The sequence below is a fragment of the Mixophyes fleayi genome, chromosome 7, assembly GCF_038048845.1.
Source record: "Mixophyes fleayi isolate aMixFle1 chromosome 7, aMixFle1.hap1, whole genome shotgun sequence".
NCBI lineage: Eukaryota > Metazoa > Chordata > Amphibia > Anura > Limnodynastidae > Mixophyes > Mixophyes fleayi.
The window spans coordinates 50,908,535-50,930,569 of record NC_134408.1 but is presented as its reverse complement, the minus strand read 5'-3'; the positions used below and the strand labels follow the sequence as shown (position 1 = coordinate 50,930,569).

At 38.3% G+C, this 22,035-nt stretch overlaps 1 protein-coding gene and 1 long non-coding RNA gene across 2 annotated transcripts in view; one reads left to right on the top strand and one right to left on the bottom strand.

The window, feature by feature from the left end:
* The window catches only part of GRIN2A (glutamate ionotropic receptor NMDA type subunit 2A), a 502,726-nt gene that overhangs the window by 415,297 nt on the left and 65,394 nt on the right, over positions 1–22,035 (bottom strand). The gene's annotated exons all lie outside the window — the stretch shown is intronic.
* On the top strand, positions 4,061–7,901 carry LOC142097734 (uncharacterized). The gene is made up of 2 exons (XR_012678231.1): positions 4,061–4,600; positions 5,314–7,901. It is a non-coding gene; the product is annotated as an uncharacterized LOC142097734 (long non-coding RNA).

Below are 22,035 nucleotides of genomic sequence, written 5' to 3'. Positions count from 1 at the left end.
GAGTCCATTAATCTGAACTTTGCCCTGGACCAACTTATGTGTTAAAGTGGTCCTCACATTGAGGGTTATATACAAACTATGTACAAAGATGCATTGAACCATATCAAACCATCAACAAGTAGCTTTAATTAATCTAACCTGGCCAAACATATTGTGATCATTTTACTTGGCCTTATAGCTAAATGACAGCATCATATATTGGGATGTCCAAATAGACATTGCATGGGTATTTGATGGTCGTCCCAAAATCTTAGCATCACTGTGGCTTATTATTGAGTCAAAAGATAACGCCACACACAAGTCGATAGCAACCACCTTATGACTACATTAACAAACATTCACAATAACAATCCTATAAAGTACACTAGAATCATTATCAGCATCACTGTCATTAAAATGACAGAGATTGTGGCTTTTAATTGGTCCTCCTGCGCAACCCCCTCAAAGCCATTAAAGAGTGGTGAACAGAAGTAAATCTCATGCTGTCTGATTTGCTCCTCCCAATCACTCCTTCCTCTGCAGCGTCACATACCCCGATTATAAACCACCTGGGGCTCTAGTGAATGGCTCCTTAGGTAGGGTACATTTTTCACCATACCTGTGAATGTGAGTGAGTGCTTTAATTCAGCAGTTCAAAATGATTTTATTTCAGGAAAGTGTCTTATTCCATAGAGCTTACAATTGAGCTTATGATAAAATAAAAAGAAGCCAACACAGAGACTTAAACCAAGTTTCCCAGCAAGTATTTTCATGTAATTGTTTTACAGTGATAGAACCTAATTTGTGAGCCAATTAATTTGCAAACAAGCTGTTCCAATGTTGCCTTGTATTGCTGTCTGCCAAGATATGGCTGTAAAGTCCAGTGACAAATTCTAATATACTGGCTGTTATCACATGTGCACGTTAGTTTGAGCTTACTAGAGGTTGAATTCCAAATATTTATCAGATTTTTGCCACTGCTTACTTGTTACGTCTTATTACTTATGTATTGCTGTACCTTTGTGCCATATGAAATGATAGTTTCTAAAATAATAACTCCTTTCTTATTGATGTAACATTATAATTTATTACAATTCATTCTGTATTCTGCATTTGCGTGCATAAATTGACCTTTTGTTGCACTCAGTTGAAGATCCCACATCTGAGTCCATTACTTTCTGGTGAAGCAGCAGATCACCCCTGTTAAATATGATTTTTTGTTAAGGCCTCATAAGGCCTTTGTTCAGCCATTTTATTGTAACTTGTATAGAAATATTATTTGCTAGAAGAGATTATTCATTTTTCTGTTAACTTGCAGTTTTGCAATATGTGAGCCTATGGCCTTGAAGTTGAACTAATAGAGAACACCTGAAGAATGTAACCAGTTATGAAAACAATAATGAGCTTCATATCCAGCTGGTAGTATGGGAGCTGTATCCATGGTGTTGCACATAGCATATCTCCAACTCCCCTTGAGATAAGAAATAATAGGCTCATCTGTCCTTAGAAGGGGGAGAAAAGTAAACACCTCAAGAATATGTGAGAAAGTTAATCAGTAGCGCTTCTCATAAACTAGTGGTATAAACTATTGTGTGCATATGACGTAGGATTCATTTATTCAGTAGCCTATAAAAACCTGTATCTTTGTATCAATAAACTAGAGAATATTCCTTGTATACAGAACTTGGTCTGTGTCAATTCTCTCCAGCTGATTGAAGCGCTTCCAGATATACTTGACACCACAGGCTGACTTGGGTCAGAATTTTAGATCTAACAACTTGGAGGTCGCCACAGAGATTCGCTGTCCAGCAGGCTACAAGACAGACAACGGAGGTTTCCCAGCACATTGAACCCCAACATCCGCGGTCAGTAGATTTCTACTCGTTGGTCTTCCTAGTCTGGGTCACCTCATGTCTGTCTGAGGCACCTGACACGCGAATTTGTGAGTCTCAAGTATCATCTGATTAATATAATACAGTATTAACCCAATTTGTTTACTGTAATTGTATTGTTGATTAGATTTTTGAAAGATGATTGAATTTTGAGTGCATGTGTTTGTACCTATGTATGATGTATAAAGCATAAAAGTCACATAAGACATTGATCAAAGAAGCATGTAATGGAATAGAGGGATTTAGAGAGTTATTGTTTTGAACATTGAGTGAACATTTTAGACACCATCCCCAGAGGTATATCAAAGAAGGGAGATTCTGTAATCTGCCCAAATTGTGTAAGAGAGATTTCCAAAAGACCTTCGTCCCAGATACTGTCAAAGAAGCTATTTAGCACGGACATCCAGTACAAGGAGTCCACAGAACGGGACGTCCAGTGCAAGGACAACCCACAGAAACTAGATAAGAGTCCCGATTTGGACTCAACAGAATACTGTCAATACGAGTAATATAGATAGTAAACAAATGACAGCAGCTCCCTCATAGATATGATGCACAAAGACTAAAGGAAATGGGGGAGTAGAAGGTCTGCAGGGAATTTTTCAAGAAAGCGGGGATAGCCAAAGATATGTGTGGATGGAGAAACAAAGGTGTTGCAAGTGGTAATGTGACAAGAACAAAGGGGTATTGAGATCAAACCCCAAGAGATTGTTTGAGGTGGCACAGGAAAGTTAAGAGATCTGAAAAGTCGAAATATATGTGGATATGCTAAATGCATTGGAAGCTGAATAATGAATCAAGTAGGTTGTATATTATAAATGTATGTTTGATCCTGTGCAGCTGAATAAGTGAAATGTGCCCCTCCCTTATTCTGTGTAAATGATTTCAGTGTGTTGAGATAAGAAGCACACTGTTTTTTGTTTTTTGACAATGTATGTAAAATTGAAAAAATGTGTCCGGAGTGCTGATTGATGATAACATGTTGAAGCTAACTTGTATTTAGTGTAATGCTGGGACTTGTAGTTCCACAGCAGTAGGCTGGAAGATGTCAGTTAAGTTTTCTTTCTCTGTATGTGAGTTTTGTCTCCGTCTTACTGCGTGTGAGAGAGATCCGTGATAATTCACATTGTTTGTTCTCTGTCTTAGTGCTCTATAAGGGAGATGTTTGATTTACTTTAAATCACAATGTTTGTCTGTCTTGTCCGTTTTTTACAAGAGACATGTTTCAAGGTTGAAAAAGTTGTACATTCATTGCTTAATGATAAGCTTTTAAAAAGATACAAAAGAAGTTTTAAAATGTTTGGTCCGATTGCACGGACAAGATTGTAAATAATGTACATTATCACTATAAGTACTAGTGTCAGAACAAAGCTGGCTGGGATCCAACAAGCCGTTTCTGTATTTGAACAAAATAATTTTGTTTCTGAAGTTCAGAAATATAGCTTTCTCTTTAATGAAGTTGAGAATTGTGGGAGTGAGCTTACATGCTGTTTTTATCTGTGTTAAAATGGCGCTGATGAATGTTCTCAGAAATCAGGAGGGTTTGTTATGCCTTTAAAGAAATGTTACGAGATAAAATGTCGTCTGTGAGCGAGACTTAAGTGAATATATTTTTACTTTGAACACGAAAATCACAGAATCTAGAAATATGTGTGAATATTTGGTCACGGGAGAGAGATTTTGTTGAGAAAATGTTGAATGATTTACAGACACAATGTATTGTGTCTAACGAGAGTACTCTGATTTATGAGACAGTGCTGCTTTTAAAATGGTTGAATACTTGGAACCAAGATTCCAGATTGAATGTTTCTAAACCCGGAAATTTAATTAGTGTCATTTAAAAGGGCTGTACTAAGAGATGATAAGAAAGGAGTGGCTTTGAACACTCGCCCAGGTCTCGTCCCTTTGACATTCTCTATTTGTGAAATTAGGGACTGCCCCTTTGAGGAAATCAAGGCATGGAACGCATAGCGTCACAGTTAAGCTTTTAGCAGCTGTTCACTGGTTACCTGATAACAGTATACACGCATGTTACAGTTACAGTAATTCCTAGTAAATAAATGTTAATCTCTATGCAAAAGTTTTTTTTATTCACAGGTCTCAAGCTGCAAAGACCCATTAGGCAATCCAGATTGCATTGATTTAACTTCCAATGCACCATCTTTGCACCACAACAAACATAAGTATAAACTAATGAAGGATTTAAATAACATAAACTCTTCTGAGTAATGATTACCTTGTTTTGGAAAGAGATATTAGAGTTTATGTGCTATTCGCATAGCAAATGCATGAACTAGGTGGTTTTTCTGTATGTGCAGAAAGCAAAAGGTTTTTATTTGTATCCTCATTACAGTTTTGAGTAAATCAGTGTTTGTAAAGACATTTACTGCCCTTATTTACTGTGCTATAATTGTCATATACTGTAAATAATTCTTTTTATTGTGGGTATGGTAATGCATTGATGGGAATTCTATATTTTTACAGAAATGAAAAAGATTTAAGACTTTAAGAGCAATTGTATGTGCTCCTGCATTAGCACTTCTGGATCATAGCAAGCCATTTATACTCTCCTCTGAGCAGAACCAAATGTTTAACCAATTTTAAGCTGAAATAACTTCAGCGCCAGCACTGGCTTTGCCAGATTATGACAAGCCTTTCACATTATTTTGTTATGAAGTCAGTGCACATGTACAAGGAGTACTGACACAAATACATGGTCGCAAGCTAAGGTCACTTGCATACTACTCTGCTTTAGTGCTTGAAAAGAGTATAGATATTGTGCTAGGACACCCAGTTACCTTAACGGTATCGTACGTTGTGACAGAAACCAAGCACAAGCAAAACATTTGTTACCGGCCAGATTTACTAAGTATGAAGATATACAGCACAAAGGACATTCCCTCCTATTGTGAAATGAGTGACATATAACACTTGCCGAGCGCACTGTGTATTTTCTTCCTCCCTTTCCTTTTTTATTAGAAGAAAAAAAAAAAAAAAAGGAAGCACAAGAGGCCCCAGAGCCTCTCATGTTCACAGATATATGTTAAGACCTTCAGACAAGGGCAATCTGAGTAAACTGTATTTTAAGTTTTTTAAAGGTCCAAGGGAGACCAGAGAGGGGAGTTCATTGATATTAGCAGGAGGAATATAGATTGCACGTTATTTTCCTTTGCTGTGCGCTGTAGATGTGTACTAGACTAGAAAGGAAAGCCAAGTTTGGAAGAACCAGACTCAGGCCCATAGTAATGTATAGATCATTATACATAATTAGAAAATTCTAATATGAAAGTTTAACCCAACCAAATAAAGAAAAGAGCAACCCATGACTACAGGGGTTTACACCCAATGCAGGAATGTGTTTGTGAGTATTGTGGCCCAACACATTATTATATACACTAATAGAACTGATGATGTGGCTTATTAACAGGTTATTTAAGCTAAGTGTTTCTCTTCCAGAAGAATTAAAGTTACCACATCTGTCTTAACCGTTGTACTGTACACTCCATCTAATGAGTGTAAACTTTGTGGAACTCAGAAACCAAGAACCTTGTCCTTGGATTCCACATGCTCCTTACTGAAGCCTATCCTAATGAAGTAGCACTGCTTACTCCCAGTAACGTTACACTTAAGCAGTGCACAATGTTGAATCCTGCTGCCTTATTGCAGCAAGTTTCAAAAGATGGGAGAAGTACCTGTATATATTGGGGTTACCCTAGGGATTTGGGGGAATTCCATTCCAGCTTGAACAGAAAGAAAGGAAAAAAAAAAAATGCAAACAAAATTTTTCTGAACATGATTGCATAGAACTAATGAAACAAGAATCTCTGGTTTTATCTCACATTAAAGATAAACCATTACCAGATGCAGACATCACTCTTTTTGTAGATGGTTCACACTATCACATAGATCCTGTCCCGTATACAGGGTGTGCTGTAACCACACACACAGAAATAGTGATTCAACAGACTCTACCGAGTCACATGTCAGCACAAGAAGCTGAACTAAAGGCCCTGACACTTGCATGCATATATGCAAAAGGACAAAGAGTAAATATTTACACTGATTCAAGTTATGCATTTGTAATTGCGCATGATTATGGCCCTGTATGGAAAAGTAGGGACCTTATGGGTTCAGCAAGCAAACCAGTCAATATGATGAACATACCAGGGCATTGTTCACTGCATTTCAGCTGTCCTCCAAACAGTGATGAAGATGAAGACACACACAGAGATACTACCCCCGAAGCTAAGTGAAATAGACCAGGCCGCACGAGAAGCCGCCATAGCCCCAGTACCCCAAGGGGAGTCTATTTACATGGTGACCCCCTGACCCCTGTTTGACCAGAGCACACTCCAACTTATGGAAAGACAAGCAACAGAAAATAAGAAAAAGACTTGGGCAATACATGGAGCACTAGAAGTGCAAGGAGTGGTGTAAAGGTCAGCGTTTGTGTCTGCCAAAAGTAGTTTATCCCATTATGGCCAATATAGCACACGAGAAAGTGCATCTGGGAAAAGATGCTATGGTTGTACTCACTAGCAGCTTATGGATAGTACCAGGGTTCGCCCAAGCAGCACAGTCGTTAGTGGCAGAATGCCTAGTCTGTGCACAAAGTAACCCGAGTAAGTCTGTCCTATGGAAAAGCACACCCCAGACATAATATCCCTATAAGAGGATACAGATAGACTTTATAACTTCCCAAATGCTCGGGCTTTGAGAATGTGCTTGTCTGTGTCAACTTCTTTAGTCACTGGCTGGAGACATGGCTGTATAGAAAAGCAAATGCTAAAGCATTAGCCAAGAAAATTGCGAATGAGGTAATCTGATGATATGGTGTACCAGAGGTCATTGTAAGTGACAGAGGGATACACTTTACGGGGCAAGGATTCCAGAAACTATCACACCCCCTACAGATCCCAAAGTTCAGGATGTATGGAGCGCCTTAATGGTACACTGAAATTGAAAATGCAGAAAATAATGGCTGAAACAGGTCTGCCATGGATCTCATGTTTACCTGCACTCAGTAAAAAATACTGCTAGGAAAGACACAGGTTTAACACCATATGAGATATTGTTTGGCACAGCAAACAGAACAGGCTGTTATTTTCCATAGCAACTACACCATGTATATAGTGATTTGTTGAATTATGTTGCCTTATTATAGAAACAACTAACTGAAATACATGGTCAAATATTCTCCTCCATTGCAAACCCTAATTTTGATACAGGTACCCATAAACTGCACCCTGGGGGGCTGGGTGGTCGTGAGAAAGCACATCAGGAGAAGTCTTGAACCCAGATACAAGGGTCCTTATCAAGTCCTGTTGACGACTCCCATGGCAGTGAAAGTACAGGAAAGAGACACCTGGATTCACGCATAACACTGCAAAGTCTTCAAATCAGGGGAGTCTTGTTCTGATAAATAGAAATGACTGTCTCATTGTATTGATATGTCTTGCCAGAATAATTGTGACTGAAGTAGGGATTAAGGCCTCCCTAACCCAGTATGAAACAGACAGTTAAGTGACATATTGCCTATGCCACTGTGAGAAACATATGGGAAGGAGTGCTCAACAATTTGCACTCATAGTAGAGTAAACTCTGAAAATGTCTTTGTGCAGATGCATAACCTCATTGGTAAAGTTGTCAGTAATGATTCATGTTGGATATTGGAAATATTGGCATTAGTAGCAAATGGTTTAGCAATCCTGTTGATCGTATAGGTGATAATGAAACTAAATATATGGCTGATTAAGAAGTTACTGACACTTGATTGTTGTCTCTCCAAAAAGGGAACCACTGAAAATCCCGAACCTCTGATGATCACAGAAATTACTTCTGAAACCTGACCAGACTATGAGTGTCATGAATTATTTGGACTAGCAAAGCCAAAGAACTGCAGAGTTTGCAACAAGAAACTACTAAAGATTGAACAAAGGACATGCAAGGCCTGCAGAACTACTATAGACTCATTAACTACCTACTAAGAAACCATCTTTTAAGAAACCATCTTCTAAGAAACCATCTTTTCTAGACATGGACATTTGCCAAAATGCATCTCCTCATAAATCAAGTTAGGACAGGGAGGATCACAGGCTTATTAGTGGGGGATGAGTTGACAGATTCCTAAGGGGACCAACTCTATGCATGTGGCCTCCTACATGTGTATAAGTACCTGCTTATTAAGAATGTGGTTCTATAGATAGGATTAGGTAGGTAGGAGGAGAAAGGGTCGAAAATTGAATAAAAGATGGGAAATGTTAAATATGATTTTTTGTTAAGGCCTCATAAGGCCTTTGTTCAGCCATTTTATTGTAACTTGTATAGAAATATTATTTGCTAGAAGAGATTATTCATTTTTCTGTTAACTTGCAGTTTTGCAATATGTGAGCCTATGGCCTTGAAGTTGAACTAATAGAGAACACCTGAAGAATGTAACCAGTTATGAAAACAATAATGAGCTTCATATCCAGCTGGTAGTATGGGAGCTGTATCCATGGTGTTGCACATAGCATATCTCCAACTCCCCTTGAGATAAGAAATAATAGGCTCATCTGTCCTTAGAAGGGGGAGAAAAGTAAACACCTCAAGAATATGTGAGAAAGTTAATCAGTAGCGCTTCTCATAAACTAGTGGTATAAACTATTGTGTGCATATGACGTAGGATTCATTTATTCAGTAGCCTATAAAAACCTGTATCTTTGTATCAATAAACTAGAGAATATTCCTTGTATACAGAACTTGGTCTGTGTCAATTCTCTCCAGCTGATTGAAGCGCTTCCAGATATACTTGACACCACAGGCTGACTTGGGTCAGAATTTTAGATCTAACACCCCAAAACAGTAATATGGTCCTTCACTATGAAAGCAATTGGGAAGAGTTGATCGACATGACAGGGACATTTAAAGTGAATCAAGTTTTCTAGTGGAACAGGTCTTCAGGTTCTGATTCTGCTTTTCTTTCCACTGAATTTGCAAATACGCATTTATTGTCTATGGACCTGATGCCGATCTGAACTTACGCCAGTTTGCATAGAACACACTAGGTAAAATGTGCACTGTACATGTCCACAAACAGAACACACGCATCTGTGTACATGCAGAGTTGCATCTGACACTTGCCCCTCTGGGCGACTGGAAAAACGGAACATAGGAGGGAAGAGATGGTCTGACGTAGGCCATTAGAGTACAGTAAGGACTTCACCATGCAAATGTGATTGAGGCAGACCAGCACAGAGTCACATATACACCTGTCAGGAACCGTAACTTTTGCACCTGCTACAGATATGATGATGACGGTCAGGCCCTATGTGTAGAGCTGGAATGATGACAGATGAGGGTCAATTTTTTCTACTGTGTGGTTCATGTATAAATGGGAACATTTAAGGCCAAATTCTACTAGTAAAACATTCAAAATTTCATGATTACACAGAGAATGAGTTTAAAATTCCGCTTATCTTTACAATTCTGTTTTTTTTAGAGAAACCAAGTGATGTTTCTGCAGAGAATTTCTGCAGCGAGAAGTGGAGAGTTTAGTGCTGCACAGACAGGTGTCCACAGCATCACAGCCAACACACATTACTTTCTATGTGTCTGCGGTCCCTTCAGCATGAGCTGCAATCAGCCTTATACTGACCGCAGTACTAATATCATTTAAAATATAAATGCCATTCTAGTGACGGCTTCAATGGACCATGAAAGTAAGAATGCAAAAAATATAGGATTTAGCAGTTCTGGACTACGCCAGCATTTATTATGAACGCCATGAACACGTTCTTCATAGGGATTAGTTACCCCTATTCCAAATAACATTAATGATGGGATCCATCATGTGGCTGAATGCAGCTCAGGTGAAATGAATCACAAACACCTGACAAGCATTGTGTGTACGCAGACTTAGGGCTAGATTTACTAAGCTGCAGGTTTGAAAAAGTGGGGATGTTGCCTATAGCAACCAATCAGATTCTAGCTGTCATTTTGTAGAAAGCACTAAATAAATGAAAGCTAGAATCTGATTGGTTGCTATAGGCAACATCCCCACTTTTTCAAACCCGCAGCTTAGTAAATCTAGCCCATAGAGTCATATTTAGTAAATGACATCTAGATAAGCACGCATTTCACATAAACAGCTGAAAGCAAAGAGTATTTTTTTATTTATTTATTTAACATACCAAATTTTATATAAATATACACATATATATATATATATATATATATATATATATATACACACATTTTTAAAAAATATATTTAGCTATGGCCACTTAACAGTAAGTTTGCAAACTAATGATCCATTAGTGTATTGAAATTATTTCAACGCAAATGCAGTTTGTGTGATTTTTGCTTATACAGTATATTTTTATTGCACTGCATCTGCTTTGCATTTATGTACTGTAATAAATTCCTGGAAGGAAATGCACAGTGAATCATGGTTTGGCACTGAAAATACTGAATGCAGTCTTCAAGTGCAAAATAGGTCAAACAAAATATGCATGCACAGTCTGTATTTCCTTGCTACAAATTATCTGCAATATCTAGAAAGCAATCTGTAATATGCCATCATTTATCAGGCTGACATATTGATATACAGAAAATAGGTAACAACATAAAAATGTTTTCTATAATTTTGTGTTTTTTGCTATACATAGAAGAACATGAAAGGAAAATACTTTGCTAGGTAGTTTTGTTAATGGAATCTTCACATTATCCCTCTACTTGGGACTACTGTGTACCTAGCAGGCCGCTGGTTTAATGGGACTTGTGAAATAAGAGCAGGAAAGGGTATGGCAGACCTGTTTAGTTTATACATCCATGATATTGGGTGATACAGATCCTACTTTTACATTTTACACTTACAGTTTTCAGATTAGTTTAAACCATCTCTACCGACTTGCAGAACAATGTCTTGTTTAATTTATCCCATAACAAACGCACATTTCTATAATTTGCAGCACAGTACTCTTCGAGACTACAAATACAATTTTAAGGATGTTATGATAACCATAAGTCTTTAAACACCATTAACAAGTCAGGCAGGTATCCTATTATCCACAATGCATTCATTTAAGATCTTATTTGTCTTCATTAATTTGTCAATTAAGGTGTATCCTTGGCTTCTGTGAATCCTTCCCCAAGCCCAACCTCAGACGACCTAAAGTGTTTCTACAGACAACTGAAGCACCGAGGTATGTGTGGACAGTCATTATGGAAAGTTTGAATTGGGTACAGTAACTTTCCTTTCTAAATAAACTTTAATTAAAGATCGCAGATGATGGACTGTGCCAGCCTACATTTCTCTGCAGCTGATGATTTCACTTGAAAACACATTGTTGAAGTGTAGTAAACTTATTAGAGATGAATATAAGTGATAGATTGTCCGATATGTTGCTTTGGTTTCAAAAGGTAAGAAAGGAATTTATTAGCGATGCATATAGAAACATGAAAATGCACCCGCAATGACAAAGTGCACTAACATAGCAACTAAGCGCAAAGTTCACAGACAAATAAACATTAACCACATGCAAAGATACAATTGTAAGTGAGAAATACAAATAGGAGAGAATAATATCACCAAAACACTACTTCAGAGCATGCGCACGCCAGCCAGCTGAGCCTCTCACAGGATATTCTGCTGCCATGCTGAAGGAACATGAATGTATATACACAGAAAGGCTATAAATCACATCACAGTGGGAATCAAGTTACAGAGACACAGGTCAGTCTCTCATAGGTCAGCCAGTCAGGACCCTTAAAGATCACGATGCCTCATAGGTGGATTAAGCCATTCTTAGTTGAACTGTGGACCCTCCGGAATGGGTGACTCAAAACTGTTTGTGAAATTTCCCCATCTGCTACACTCCTGCATTTCTTTGGTCATTGGTCCTTGAGGTGGGGGTCATCTTCCATGAATGGCCAACTGGTTCTTTTTATCACATCTTTGGAGTTGGTATTTGGTGTATAAGAAGTAATATAAGTGAAACCTAGTGTTCGCAATGTGCGAATGCTTCATAAATACTACCGGAAACGTTCTCATGCGATTACAAGCAGATTGATAACAAACTCAATGTAATTTGTATGTTGTAATCATTATTTAGCCTCTTTAGCACTTTAAATTTTGTATGAAACAATAGACAAACAATACATTTATTTACCTGTTGTTATGATAATAATTTTGTTGCATATTCCTCGCATCGCTACTGATTGTAGTGTACAGAAATTATTAATTACTACCTTTGTCCAATTATTTAACTTCAACAACATCTAGACCTGGAGGTGTATATGGGTGAGCAGCCATCCATGGTGTTACGACTATAGGCAACGAACATAAGCTTTTAGAACAAATAGGTGGTAGAGGTCTTCACCTATAGCAGCCGGCTTTCCCGTCGAGTTAGTTGCACTCACAGGTACTTAACTCTAGAGTAGTAAAAGCTTATGTACCATCACCACACCACAGAGGCAGGAGGCACAGGAACCAACAAGATAGTACACGGATAACCAGGAACAAGCTGAGAGTCGTGGGACAGATGCAAGCAGGGTAATCTCAGACAGGCCAAAGGTCAGGGCTAGCAGCAAGTGCCGGAATCCAGGAAACAGAGCAGAGGTCAGAGCAATCAGTGTTCAAGCAGGGTCCAGTAAACAAGCCAAGGATCACAACAGGAGTCAAATGAGAATGGCAGAGTATCCACAGAAAACAGATGCAAGTCAGCAAGTGTGAGGCACAAATTCTATAACTGGCAGGAAGGCTAAGCCCTCCCTGCTTTAAATATGGCAAGAAGGCAATCACAGAGCTGCCCACTAAATCAGCCACAACAGGCTGATAATTAAACAATTCTACTGCACATGTTCCCCAGCTCTCAAACTCTTTGCCGGGATGCAGTGATAATCAGAAGCGCGTCCCTGTTGCCCGGGCAATGGCCGGGACGCTATGGCAAAATGTAACATCCCGGCTGTCAGGGCAACAGCCGGGACGCAACCACAGACAGAATCAGATGAGCCATCACATTGGTCTAATTAAATGGCATTGAAGGATTAACTCTATTCTGGACCTGTTAAATAGAGTATGTTCTGACTGTATGGTGTAAAAACAGAAACCCATTCTGAAGATTTCTTGGAGTGGCGGATAACCCTAACCACAGCACAACAGGATATGAACCTCGAACTCACTAACAGTCTATAAAACAGACGCGGGATGAACTGACTAGTAGTCACAAAGAAAAAATACACCTTAGCATAAAAAGACAGGGCTATATTTTAATGGGACATGCCTCTATATCTCCAGCATCCTAAAATGTTGACTCCTATTGAAAATGTACACTCAAAAAATTATCCTACCAATGCATATAGCCAATTAGATAGACCAATGATAAAATAAGAATAACCATTCAATTTATCACTATTCAGAAATCCAGTCCAATGTCAAAACCAACCTTCAAAAAGAAAAACACCACAATAAAATGCTTAGAAACCAAGGCAACAGGTTTACTATTATTGTTTCACACTTTCACATCCTCCAGAATCAAATCTACATATTGGATATCAAATGTAAAAGGATCAATACAGCAGATCAATACATACTGATTATAGCAGATCAATACATACTGCTTTGTGGATCTAAATATCTGAACATTAGTTGAAGTACCAATTAATTCAACAATATATTCAAATTTATTTGAAACCCCCTACCACACAAAACTCACCCCATACATGTTACTTTATTTGTGCAGGGTTTCCACAAGAAGAAACAGTAATTCCCTAGGATAACAAGTAGTCTATGTTTGACTGTTTAATTGTTCATTCATGAGTTCTCTAATGGCTGATAGTGTAAAATGCATGAATGACTGGAGGGAATGGACAGTGGATGTGGGGAAGTAGTACTATAGGACTTCTGAAGGCATCATGCAGCACTTTAATAACAACCTCAATCGTTCTTACCTAGCAAAATTGTGATGCTATTTCTATACTGCTAAATGGCTCACACCGCTGTCAGCATCTCAGACCAGCTCCCGGATGGATCATCATTAACATCATCAACATTTATTTACATAGCGCCAGCAGATTCGGATGAATCCACTTGTGAAAATAAAGTAGAAGAGGGGCATTTCATTTTGTTTCACTAGCATGATTGTAGCCAAACATGAAGTCACTCTTGCTGCGAGGAAACAGTTTTTCTACAGCAGGGTTTCACAGTGCACAAAAGATGGGACAGCTATAGGAGTAATTCAAAATGCAAATATTTTAGTTGAGTGGTCCTTAATCAACCTAATGTAGAGATCAAGATCATGTAGAACATCTTTGCAGACATTCATTGGACCATGTCATCACCCAAGTGAGAGTGAAGATGGGGTAACTTGACTGCTGTATACAATCAACATAAATTAGGATTATCTGCAGACATTAAATAAATATTTAAAGTAATGTGATGTTTTTAAATTATTGCATGACTATATATAAAATCCATGTCTATCCCTTTTACTCCTATTTTTTACCTTTCAAATTTAAGTCTTTGCTTCTATGCCAAGATAAATTGATCCACAGATAACCTTAACATTCTCCTACAGTGCCCATTTAGGAGACTATAACATCTAGTGCCTTTCAACTCCCTCATGGTTCTCTCAAAGCATTGTGTATTGCACCCTTGGCAGCAGTTTTTATTTTAATACATGTGATACCCATGATTTGTGACAGAGTCTGATTTTATGTCAGTGTAAGGTTGTCATTTTTCCGACCAAAGATAGAATGTGTGATGAAATATTGAACAGGGAGTGAAGGTAGATCTCATTTTTAAATTAAAATGATAATGTCCCTTGATCACAAAGACATTGCTGCTGAGATGCCAAGGTACTAATTGTGATGCTAATGTGGACCAAGGGTGTAGAACAATGACATGGGAAAGAAACAAAAGAAAATGCATAATTCCAGGACAACTAGATGCTGATTATTATTTTCTATGATGATTTAATAAATTAAGGTAGATAGATTAGTTAGTCTCTATTGTCCCCATGCACAGTATAGGGACACACATATCAATGTTTTGCATGTGTTAAATAGAAGGTGAGTTATACTGTGTTGCCTTTTATCTTGAATGTCAGAACAGATGGTATGGAACTGGGAACTCTGAGCACATATTTCTATTTAATAAGACATCATTTTCTTATCTCTACTTATATACAGTATAGACAGATTCTCACAGATTCTCAGTATATGCAGGAAAGTTCAGCCCATTTCCAGTGACATAACTGAGGCTTCCTGATGTTTTAGAGCCATTGTAAATAAGGGTAACTAATTTTACTTTCTTGTGTATTCATAAATGGAGTTAAAAAATGTAGCCAAATGTTAACAGGTTCGGCTGTGATATACCCACTTTTCTTGTACAGTTGTAGTAATTTGGACTGAAATAAATATATAATAAATTAGTTTTGTATTACCTTCTTTTAAGTCAGGCCAGATTATTTCAATAAGAACTAAGAGCAAACTATTGCTTCATGGTCCAGTAGCTTGTGGTGAAATGTATGGTTGAATATTTATAACTCTTATTCAAGTTTTTAGAAACAGCAAAGCAGATTACAATTGCAGGAAAATGCTGACTCTCGGCACAAATTGATTTCTATTGGGTTTTTCTTGCTCCCTTTTTTTCACATCGCACCTGTTGGGCATTCTATATTGAATGTGAGCTAGCCAGAGAAGTCACCGGATTTAAGAGAAAATGCAGAAACAAGAGTTTATGTTGTGGGAAGACAGTCGAGAGTCGACAGTCTAATATTCTTTTAAGGGCAGGGGATTGATATTTTGGGAGGAATTGCTGGTTTAGCTGCTGGCTCTTATCTGAAAGGGCGATGATTAGGTACCTACCAAACTGTCAATCGGATATCTTTCATGTGCATAGGTGCATTTTAAATAGGAAAGGGCACTGATATATGCCCATAGACCAACATAATTAAAATGTCTACGTGACATATGAAATAAAGACAGTCCCAATTTTCTCTTACTCCCATGACTTAATTAAGACATAGTTTCTGGTAGTATTTAAGAAGAAAAATAGAAATGCTGTAATAAATTGAGGGGGTTATCTAAAGGTGATAGCAGGCAGTGCTTTGATGTGAGGTTTTACCTATATGCTCATTGCTACGTTGGCTCACACGCCAGAAAATTGTTACATAAAGCTGCAGATGGACTTCAGCTGCAGAACTGGGATATGCACATGTTTATGATCACAACAGATAAGGTCTTATATGTAGCACCTCTATGTTTCCTCTGCTTTGTAGATTCCCACTATTGGCAAACAATTATAATAACATAGGGCCTGTTTCATTACGGAACTTAGGCAAGACATTCCTTACTGAAGTCTCCTGGACAAAACCATGTTAAAATGAAAGGGATGAAAATTGGTTTTCTATTTTGCACATAAGTTAAATACTGTCTGTTTTTTCATGTAGCACACAAATATCAACTTTAAATTTCAGTGTACAAATAAGCTGTCAAGTATTTGTGTGCTACATGAAAAAACTAATTTTCACATTTAATTTAAGTTTTAATAAAGAGGGTTTGAAGGGTCTTAATAAATGTCCCAGAATAATATGCTGAAAAGTTGGAAAGCCTATGGGGCCCCTATGCTCATGGGGCCCCCGGGCAACTGCCCAGCGTGCCCATGCATTAAGACAGCCCTGCTAGTACCTAAACTCCTAGGGCCTAAATCATTAAGGAGAGCAAAGCATAAAAAGTAAGAGTAACTTTGCACCTAAGCAAAAACATGCTGCATTGGAGGAAGGAGGTATGTGGGGACAGATGTGGGGATAAAATGTGGGGACAGATTTATAGCTGGGATAGAGCATCTCCTAGATCATCTTTAAATTTCAATGTAAAAATAAAGCTATCAAGTATTTGTGTGCTAGATGAAAAAACATCCAGTATTTAACTTATGTGCAAAATAATAAACTAATTTGCACCCCTTGTATTGTAACATGGTTTGTCCAGGATAACATTTACTCCCCTTTTTGCTTACGTTCCTTGATGACTCATGCCCTCAGTCTGTGGCTTCCTGCTTGCCTGCATTCCCCTACTCTCACCATGATATTGCTCCACTCTCATGCAGCTCTGCCTTTACTTACACAATCACACAAGTAAACAGCTCACTGCTTTCCACAAGAAATATTATGTGCTGCTGTGAACATTCTAATAATCGTATTTACTAATTAACTGGGGATCTCCTTGATGAGCAATAGACAAATATTAAATACAATAAAGTGTTTGATCCTTGTTAAAAATTCCTTAATAAGAATTAATTTATTTATAACATTTGTAATAAAAATATAAGTTAACAGCAAAACAAACTAAATAAATTTACTTTTTGTCACATAGAAATGTAATTGACACACATCACATATTAGATGCCCAGATTGGATACATGTAGGCCTATCATTACACATAGGAGCTAATTGCTAGGAGTCTAAACAGAAGTTTTTTATGGGATTTAGGGCTCTTCTCTATTTACTAAAGCCCGTGGCAGGTGAAGACTACAGTCGACTATCGCCGGTGATAGCCTTCACCAGGGGCATCGCAAAGCATGGGTGATAGACAGTTATGGAAAATGTTCAAAATACCTGGGTCTTTTGAAAAATAAGTAGACTGAACTAAAATAATCTGATGTTCTCTTAACATTTTCATACTTTGCTTTGCTGCAGGTTGTTCTGACCCGCCCCATGTCATCTCCTGTGTGTCCATCTGTCTCCCTTTTAGAATAATGACAGGTGCTCTAACCTCAAACGTATCTTATGTGACCTGGTAATGGTGTTCCTTAACGTGACTAAAAAATTGATTTTACATTCAAAGCGTAAAAAACAATAAGAAAAATCACATAAACCCTGAGTAATAAACTAAATTGAACATGTTTTCTTTTGTTGCATTTGTCTGCAAAGCTAAATTTTAATATTAACATGAAGTTTAAGAATGAATCAAATAGGTGACAGACTTTATTTATAAACTCAGACCTGGCATGGTTTTATTGAGTCCTAATCTGACTGTCAACTTCTTTGTATTGATTCATTGTGTACAAAACTTTGCATTGATCTTGATTGTTCTTTGCTTACCCATTGACCTTGAGTTTTAACACTGTGAATTCTCTACGATTAAAATATCCGTTGCCTGCTAAACTGAGACCATGAATTATCATTAATTGTCATATGGCCTTGTTTATTCCTCCCAAGTGTCCTGATTTAAGGGGACTGTCCCGTCTTCCCACAGTAGGCACGATTATCCCAACTGACAAGTAGTTGGGTGGTATATCCCCACTTACATGTTGCCTTCAATGGATGCACAATCAAAGGGTGTTTTTTGGGTAGGGTGGTGGCCTAGCACTTCAGAAGCATTAGGAATGACCATACCCACTTTATTTTGACACTCCACTAATGTGACACGGCCACCCTCCTCTTTCAGCTGTGTCCTGATTTGGATATTTCAAATGCTGGGAGGTATGCCTTTTTCCAGTTGTCTGACTCCATGTAAACCGCTTTGTGTACACATCTGTAGTTAAGTGGCTAATACTGGCCGCACATGCGCAGATCTTGCCACTTGAGCTGAGAGCTAAGTGATGATATCAGTTGGGTGGCTAAATCGGAAAGATCACAATGTGGATCTATCAATGAGATCAGCATGTCTGAGAGAACCTCATCCCACCCTTTAATACCGCCTTTACTTTACTCCCACCCAGACTCTGCATCCCTCTTTCCCCCCCTCTACTACTCCATCCACCCTTGCATTCTGTTTGTTTTAATCCTTTCCCCTCTTTTCTCCTTGTAACAAATTCAGACATCCAAAATTCCCTCTCAGGCATATGAAATGTGTATCAGGACTTATTATGCTACTGTAAAACACATCATTCCTGCCAAGTTTTTTGCTTAATTTATGCAATGCCTGTGCTCATATCGTAATCTTTAATTTTAATGCTGCAAATGAAATGTTTTGAAAAATGTCCCGATAAAATTGAATTACATCATTATTAGTCATGACAAATATTTTTGGATCACTATCTTTCTAATTTGCCAATATTGGCAGCACTATCTGTGTCTGGTCAAGTAAACATCAACGTGTCAATTTTCCGGATGCTAAAGGTGACCGTAACATATATGCCACAGGTGTTTGTGAGCTGGTTCCTGGGATCAGACATCACAAAAATACCAAGTATCCTAACAGCTCTAAAGAAATCTCTGAGTAGATTTTAAAGACTTTTTTAATATAGATTATTTTGTTTTGTTATTAACTTAAATGGAAAATAAATTTGTTTCTGCATTAGATTTAGCTAAGGACAAGGTAATAACATTATGTTTTTATTTGTTACATGTCTATGTGGTATAACCATTAATCTGTAGAAATTGTCTGGCTCTAGTACACTAATTACTAACAGTCTGTAGGAATACATATATATTTTGTTGTTATTGCAAAAACGTTAAGTGCAAGTTTAATTTATTTTTCAATGTATCGGCTTGAAAATAAGGATATGAGGCTAATGTAGGTAACATTTTAACAGAGTTTAATACAATTACTGAATTACCCACTTGTGTCTTCTAGTTTACAGCCAAATTCTGTAGTGTGGCCTAACTGAAATCAGTGCATTTTGAAAACTTAAACTATGCAATTAGAACGAATCTGCTCGTTTTGTTTTAAAAATTGCAAGCTATAATTCAATGTAATGCCATGGGGCTAGAATCACATGCTGCGGCAATGCAGCAAGACATTTATAAAGCAGAGATAATAAGCTGTACTAATGGCTAGAAATGGCAATTCTGAGAAATTAAGATGCACATTACTGCTTTGGATTTGTAACTCTAAAAAATGTTTAATTGGATATTTAATGTACTGAAAGGAAATCTACAAAAAAAACAGGAGTTTTATTGAAAGTCCAATACCAAATGTTCTTGGAACATGAACATGAGATAATACTTATGTGGCCCACACCTTGAATACATACTAGATCATAATGCCATGCAATCAGACTTTAGTGAACTGTACTTTATTTTCTGAGTAAACAAAGCTGCTCTGACATTCAAGGAAAGTAGATGACTTGCTAGTTTTTTGATGAAAGCCTTTTTAAAGTATTTGACTAAAGCAGCGGTTCCCAAAGTGTGCGCCGCGGCTCCCAGGGGTGCTGCGGTGCTGTCACAGGGGTGCCGCGGGCAAGCCAGAGAAAAAAACAAACAAAACATAAACTTACCAATCCGCGCGGCACTGGGACCCAGCATCCTCCTCTCTCACGCAGCTTGTCACTGAATATCGACATTCAGTGACAAGCTGCGTGAGAGAGAGGAGAATGCTGGGTCCTGGCGCTGAGCGGATTGGTAAGTTTTTGTTTTGTTCGTATTTTCTCTGGCTGTCCGGGTCAGAGTGAGCAGAAGCGTGACAGAGGGCAGAGGAGGGGGACAGCGTGACAGAGGCCAGAGGAGGGGGACAGCGTGACAGAGGGCAGAGGAGGGGGACAGCATGACAGAGGGCAGAGGAGGGGGACAGCATGAGAGAGGGCAAAGGGGGCAGCGTGAGAGGGGGCAGAGGGGGCAGTGTGAAACGGCAGAGGGGGCAGCGTGAGAGAGGGCAGCGTGAGAGGGGGCAGAGTGACTGGATGCAGAGGGGGCAGTGTGTCTGGATGCAGAGGGGGCAGTGTGTCTGGATGCAGAGGGAGCAGTGTGTCTGGATGCAGAGTGCGCAGAGAGTCTGGATGCAGAGGAGGCATTTTTGCATACAACTAAAAAAGCATTTCTGTCCTGACCTAAATACTTATTACATTTTTTTGACCCAACTACTTCTAAAACAGGACTGCTCAGTAATTATTTTGGAGGGGTGCCTTGAAAAAATTATGGAGACTCTAAGGGTGCCGTGAACTGCAAATGTTTGGGAACCACTGGACTAAGTTGAAGACACCTTTGTGTTATCATTCTAAGGGCTAGAGTTACTAAACTGCGGGCTTGAAAAAGTGAAGATGTTGCCTATTGCAATAATCAGATTCTAGTTATCATTTATTTAGTACATTCTACAAATTGACAGCTAGAATATGATTGGTTACTATAGGGAACATCTCCACTTTTTCATACCCGTAGTTTAGTAAATATACCCCTTAATCTCTTACATGTGTGCATCATCAGTGGGCAGGTATAAAACAATCTGTAGCCAACCTGGTCACTCAAATGGTCACAGAAACACCAGTATTTCATGTTAGTGAGAATACGGTTCCATGTAAAAGGGACAGCACAAAATAGTGATTGGAGACTCCTCTTAAACTGATGTGAGATGATTGTGGTGTCAAATGAACCTACAGCGGGTGAAATAAGTGTTGAACACATCAACATTTTTCTCAGTAAATATATATTTAATGTGGCTGTTGTAATGAAATGTACACCAAATGTCAGCAACAACCCTTGCAATCCACACATGCAAAGAAATGAAAGATGTCCATAATTTAAGTTTTGTGTAATAATGTGAAATAACACAGGGAAAAGTATTGAACAAGCTTCCTGAAATTGATTTAATACTTTGTACAAAATCTTTTGTTGGTAAAGACAGCTTCAAGGCGCCTCCTGTACGGAGAAACTAGTCGCATGCATTGCTCAGGTGTGATTTTGCCCCATACTTCAACACAAATAAACACAAATAGTCTTCAAATCTTGAAGATTCCGTGGGCTTCTTCTAGGAACTCTGATCTTTAGTTCTTTCCATAGATTTTTAATTGGATTCAAGCCAGGTGATTGGCTGGGCTATTCTAGCTGCTTTATTTCCTTTCACTGAAACCAATTGAGAGTTTTATTGGCTGTGTGTTTGGGATCATTGTCTTGCTGAAATATCCACCCTCGTTTCATCTTCAGCATCTTGGTAGATGGCAGCAGTTTTTATCAAGAATGTCTCGGTACATTTTTCCATTCATCCTTCCTTCAATGCATATGCAGTATGCCAGTACCGTGTGCAGAAAAACAGCCCCACACCATGATGTTAACACCTCCAAACTTCACTGTTGGTATGGTGTTTTTGGGGTGATGTGCTGTGCTATTTCTCCTCCAAACATGGTGTGTATTATGGCATCCAAAGTGTTACATTTTGCTCTCATCTGACCACACTATATTCTCCCAGTATTTCACAGACTTATCCAACTGTTCTGCAGCAAACTTTAAACAAGCTTCAACATGTTTTT